Genomic DNA, 6,336 nt, shown 5'->3' on the forward strand with positions numbered 1-6,336 from the left:
GCACAAAAACAATTGCATCGAGTTCGAGATCGTGGGTTGTGTAGTTCTTCTCGTGGACCTTGAGTTGGCGAGACGCGTACGCGATAACCTTGTCTCGTTGTATAAGCACACAACCAAGACCTAGGTTAAAGGCATTGCAATAAACAACAAAGTCGTCGTTTCCATCGGGTAGCGCAAGTACGGGAGCGTTGCAAAGCATACGCTTAAGAGTTTGAAAGGCATCCTCTTGTTCGGTTCCCCAAACAAAAGTCTTGTCTTTATGCGTTAGAGAGGTGAGAGGAACGACGATTTTTGAGAAATCAGCGATAAATCGACGGTAATAACCCGCCAATCCGAGAAAAGAACGAACTTTAGACGGGGTTGTTGGTGTAATCCAACTTTTAACTTCTTCGATCTTTGCGGGATCGACGTAAATACCTTGGCTATTGACGATGTGATCGAGAAATTGAACCTCCTTAAGCCAAAATTCACACTTGGAGAACTTGGCATAGAGGCGATTCCCTTGGAGAAGCTCGAGAACTAAACGAAGATGCTGCGCGTGTTCGACTTTTGACCTCGAATAGATAAGGATATCATCGATAAACACGATGACGAAGCGATCAAGAAAGGGTTTACACACACGGTTCATCAAATCCTTGAAGACCGCAGGTGTGTTTGTAAGACCAAAATGCATTACCACGAATTCGTAATGGCTATAACGGGTACGAAAAGCGGTTTTAGGGATATCCTTCTCCTGAATTCGCAGTTGATGGTAACTAGAACGTAAATCGATCTTAGAGAAACACGTAGCGTGATGCGTGTGTAGCGTTATATATTTTAAGTTATATTTTTAGCCCTTTTTAACACTTTGGTCAAGTTTTAAATTTATAAAACACGATATTCTACTAACACTAAACACACTTATGGGAAAGTGCACCCATCGTGAGCGTAGTATAGTGTTGGTAAGATACCGAGTTCGTCCAAGGACACAAGAGCTTTTAGTACCGGTTTATCCTCAACGTCTAATCAAATCAAAAATTTAGAAAAAGGTTTAAACATGAAAATAAAAACTAAAAATGCTGAAAATGCTGAAAATAAAAATAAAAATAAAAATAAAAATAAAAATAAAAAACAGATAAACAAGATGAATCACTTGGATCTGACTCGCCTTTAGTGTAACCTTTGATTATTTCCGCACTTTTGCACCTTTTAAGAGATTATCTTAGTTATAGTAGTAGGCCCCTCTTTTGAAAGAGACGTTACCCTCAACCCAGTAGTTTGAGTCAGCAAGGATACAATCCTAAAGGGTTGGATTATTGAAATATAACTAATTAAGTTATTAATGCGTCAAGTGGTAGGCCCCTCTTTTGAAGGTGACGTTACCCTCGGCTAATTGGTTTGAGTCAGCAGGGATACAATCCCAAGTAGCCGGGTTAATGTATTAATAGTAGTTTACATATGAGGGGATCAAGCCATTCGCACCCCCGCCATCCAATACTGGTGGGTATTAAAGGAGGTCCTAGTAAGCTTGACCCAGGTCCTTGCAGGATCTATACACTGAACAAGGCAAGAACCTTACCAAACCATTCCCATAGCCCCCGACCAGGTAACCAACATATCTCTATATAGACCGTAGAGATATGAATGGTGTAAATCTTTTATTTTATATAGATAGTAAAATAACGCCAAGACACCACGGACAAATGATAAGGAAGTTTCACCTTCAACATAAGAAACTAATTATTAAAGTCATTAATACAAAACCAAGTAAAAAGTGCGAAATGATTAAAAATAAAAAGCATTACACTAAATGCTTGTCTTCACCAAGTGATGTAAGAGACTTAGGCAAACATGGCCTTTCATTGTCAAGAACTCTTACTATCAATCTTGGATCCCGAGACTACTACACACACTCTATGATGGATAATGGATGATGGTGGTGGATGTGGGTGTTGTGATGGTGGTGGAGTGTGGGTGAAGTGTGAGAGAGGTGGTTTGCCAAGGGATGCCTTTGAAGTGAACCAAGCACCTTTATTTATAGCCTGCACAGAAGCCCGGACACGGCCCCGTGTCCATCCACTTTCTCTTTCTTCATTAAATGCAGTTTGTCTGCATTAGTTGACCACGCCCCCGTGTCCGCTGGGCATGACCCCGTGTGCTGAATCATATCTGGACTATCAAGATTTGCTTGGATTCTGCGAATCTTAGCGTTGACCACGACCGTGTTGAGCTGGGCACGCCCCCGTGTTGGGAAATAAAAGCTTCTACAACTTTGTCTTTTCTGCAAACACTTGGGCACACCCCCGTGTCCGCTGAGCACGGGGCGTGTTCAGCCTTCTGATCTCTTGTTTTTGCTTGGGAAGATGTTGTCGAGGGGTCGGGCATGCCACGTTTATTTAGCTGTATTTTTGCTTCTTTTGTCCATTTACGCTCATTTGATTCTGAAAATACAAAAGGAAGACAAAAGCACACTTTTTCCAACATTAGTACTAAAAAAGGGTTAGTTTAATGCCTTATTTGATGTAATTTATATGTTGCATTTTACACACATCAAATACCCCTACACTTGAATCTTTGCTTGTCCTCAAGCAAAACTCTTTATAATGTGGCTTACACGCCCAAATGGAATGGGTAGAAGAGAAGTTTTGGGCTTGTCTTGAGTGTCGGGATTCCAAGATCTTTATTAGGCTTTATTTTTATGTTATTTACAATCCTATTCGTTATGATTTATTTAGAAAGTTTCATAAGATAAATTACTTATTTGGGCATAACATGCCTCTTTAAAATTCCATTTATATACAAGTTCACATACCTCACGGGAGATCACTCAACACTCGGCCGAAGATGTATTTTTATGAAACACTCGAGACCGGCATGGAACTTACTTCTACCATATGCTTGCCAAGCAATTAATCCTCCTCCTTTTTAACTAAAAACCTTTGTAAATATCAAGAGGACTTGGGGAAGGGTTAGGCTTGGGTTAGTGGTTAGTAGAAAAGGGCGAAAGGCGTAAAAAGCATCGGTTTTCGTAAAACTTTTTTGTTTTTGTGACTTTTTATTCAAACGAAGCATTTTTCAAACAAAGTTTCTTTTGAGTAACTTGTTTGTTTATTGCCAGGCTTCATTTTTTTGATAAGGAATGTCACATGAAGACCGAGCTTTTTACTAAAATAAAGGGTTTAAAATGAAAAAAAGGGTTTTCGGTGGGTAAATGGTGTTTGTTTTGTGGGTTTAGAAATGAAAAGGTTTAGGCTCAAAGGGGTTAACTAGGGGGATTTTGAGTAGGTGGTAAAAAAATGAAAAATAATGGTGTTGAAAAGAAAAAGGTTAGTCCTAATGCCTCCACCATTTACTTTCTTGGGTTTAAGTTGATAAGGACCGGGAATGTATTGTCATGGCAAGTTCTAGAGTCGTAAGAAACCAAGCGGCTATTCACACAAGAAATGAAAGATGAGCATTTAGGTTAAAGATGTGTATTTATATGCTCAATTAAAGGCTCAAAACTCACTTTTTGTGGGAATGGGTTTTTAATGTGATCAAGTATATATAATCAAATTTTAACTAGATTTGTCATGCCGTTTCATAATTTTCTTATGTTGGTTCTTTTTATCACCACGCTATCGGTTGTAAATTCATAAAAATATAACCTTTTTAGAACTTGTCATTCCCGATTTAAACCAAGACAAGTAAAAAAAATGAAAAATTTTTGAAAAAATTTGGGGTGTTTAGCGGTTCCAATAGAGTTTTGTGTAAGGCTTGTAATTAGGACTTGCAAAATTCAAGGCTTTAGTGTCCCCCCCATACTTAAATTACACATTGTCCTCAATGTGTCCCCAAAATAGGTTTTTAGGTTGATTGAATGTGTAAAAGGTGTGTTAAAAACAAAAATTTATGTTACTGGGCAACTGCACACGGGCCGTGGTGACCGGGCACGGCCCCGTGTTCAGATTGCTAGTAATAGAAAGTAATAGAAGGCTGGGCACGGGGGCGTGTTCAACGAACACGCCCCTTGTCCAGTTACGTGAATTGGGCGTTTTTTTTGCAGACCCTTGAGCACGGGGCGTCTTGACTGAGCACGGCCCGTGCTGAACTTGCTGTAATGAAGAAAAAAACGTCGGGAGGCTCTGTTTTTGTGCATGAGGTGTTGGTTCAAGTCTCCCTTAGTATCCTTCACCATCCTGAGTGTGTTTTATTTCTGAAAATTAAAACTAAACTAGAAAGCATAAAAGTTAATTTAAACTAAAACTAAGGATAGTTCCGTGGAATGCCTCTGTGGTGCGCCACGTTTATAAGGGTCCTTGGCTAGACCCAAAGTTAGTCATATGTTACCCAAGTGGGATGTTTTGCATCCCATGTTGCACCGTCGGAGAGCATCATCCAAACTTGAGTCTATGACTTTCATGTATTCGACCAGGTCGCCGTCATCTACTCAATGTTAGTGTCCCACCATTCATATCTACCACTGCGTGGGCCGTAGCTAGGAATGGCCTCCCTAAGATGAGTGGTACTTTGGTATCTTCCTCCATATCTAGTATGACAAAGTTGGCCGGGAAGACAAAGTCTCCGACTTTAACCAATAGATTTTCAGCGACACCATGTAGATATTTTACGGACCTATCGGCGAGTTGTATGCTCATTTTTGTAGGGCTTGTTTTCCCTAGTCCGAGTCGGTCGAACATTGATGCGGACATGAGGTTGATAGTAGCCCCGAGGTCGGCTAGTGCATTGCGAATGGGTGACTCCCCAATTGAACAAGGGATGGTGAAACTTCCAGGATCGATCTTCTTTTGCGGGAGTTTGTTGAGTAGTAAGGCGGAGCATTCTTCACTTAAATTAACTAATTGCACTGATTCGAGTATTTAGGCATTTGAGTTAGGACTTCGACAAATGGAATATTAACATGCAATTGTTTTAGTAAATTTATGAATTTTGTGAATTGCTCATTGGTCTTTTGGCGAAGTAACCGACCGGGGTACGGAACCGGAGGATTTTTGGTAGGCTCTTGATTTGGTGGAGGAGTCGTCTCTTGTTGGGGTGTCGGCGAAGTTGCGGTGTGGCTAGATCGGCTCTTTTCAGTTGGAAGTAGCGGAGCCTCCTCGGGACCTACGGTACGGTCTCTCAATGTGATGAGATGCACTTGCGCCTTTGGGTTGGTTTCGGTATTGCTGGGTAACGCGCCTTGTGGTCTTTCAGAGAAGTTTTGAGCTAGTTGATTTAGTTGTTTTTCAATGTTTTGAGTACTAGCTTGTTGATTTCTAAACTTCGATTCCAGTTGTTGAAATCGATCCGAGTTTTTCTTTTCGGTGTCGGAGATGAGGCGAGAGACGGTATCCTCAGGCCTCTCTACTCCCCCTTGTTGTTGTTGAGAGAAATTTTGTGACTCGTTTCTTGGTTGTTGAAAGTTTGTCCATTGGTTTAGATTTTGTTGGTTACTACCATTGTCGGGTTCTCTCCAACCAAGGTTAGGGTGGTTACGCCATCCTTGGTTGTAGGTACCCGTTGGAGGACCCGACAGCCTAGGTCTATTGTCAATGTAGTTTACCGTTTTCATTTGATTATCCATTTCTTTCATACAACTCCAATTTTCATGTGGCCCACCACACCCTTCACAAGCCATAACCGAGGCTGTTTTTGCCATTTCTAACTTTTTGATTTTTGAAGAAAGGGCTTTGATTTGGGCTTGCAAAGAGGTGCTTTCGTCAACCTTATGGGCGCCCGGGGCAATAGATTTTGTGCCTCGGGGGGTGTGCCACTGACAATTGGTTTGAGCAATTTCCTCAATTTGATTATAAATTTCATTTGGGCGATGATTACCTAAAAGTCCCCCGAAACTAGAGTCAAGTGTTTGTCTTGTATGTGGTAGCAACCCATTATAGAAAGTGGATACTTGTTGCCATACCGCAAGACTATGATGAGGACACTTTCTTAGTAGCTCCTTGAACATTTCCCAAGTTTCATATAAGGATTCCCCGTCCTCTTGTGAATATGTATTAATTTCAGTCATTAATTTAGCTGTTTTAGCAGAAGGGAAATACTTATATAAAAATTTTTGGGCTAGTTCATCCCAGGTGTTTACCGAACCAACTGGGAGGGTATCAAGCCAAGCCTTAGCTCGGTCTTTTAGTGAAAATGGAAACATTCGGAGGCGGATGGCGTCATTTGATGCTCCATTGATCCGAAAAGTATCACATATTTCCAAGAAGTTAGTAATATGTAAATGGGGATCTTCGTCGGCAAGCCCGTGGAAGATTGCAGAGTTTTGGAGCATTTGTATCAAATGCGGCCGAAGTTCGAAGTTGTTGGCCTCGACATTCGGTGCATTGATAGAGGCGCCAAGATTACCTATGGTGGGTCGTA

The 6,336-nt window shown here is 41.1% G+C and overlaps 1 non-coding gene across 1 annotated transcript; it reads left to right on the forward strand.

Annotated features, from left to right (window-relative positions):
- Nucleotides 1-5,882: 5,882 nt before the first annotated feature.
- Nucleotides 5,883-5,989, forward strand: LOC118489406. The gene has a single exon (XR_004887425.1). It is a non-coding gene; the product is annotated as a small nucleolar RNA R71 (small nucleolar RNA).
- Nucleotides 5,990-6,336: the final 347 nt, after the last annotated feature.

This window comes from Helianthus annuus, chromosome 17 (genome assembly GCF_002127325.2).
Source record: "Helianthus annuus cultivar XRQ/B chromosome 17, HanXRQr2.0-SUNRISE, whole genome shotgun sequence".
In the NCBI taxonomy this organism is placed as follows: Eukaryota; Viridiplantae; Streptophyta; class Magnoliopsida; order Asterales; family Asteraceae; genus Helianthus; species Helianthus annuus.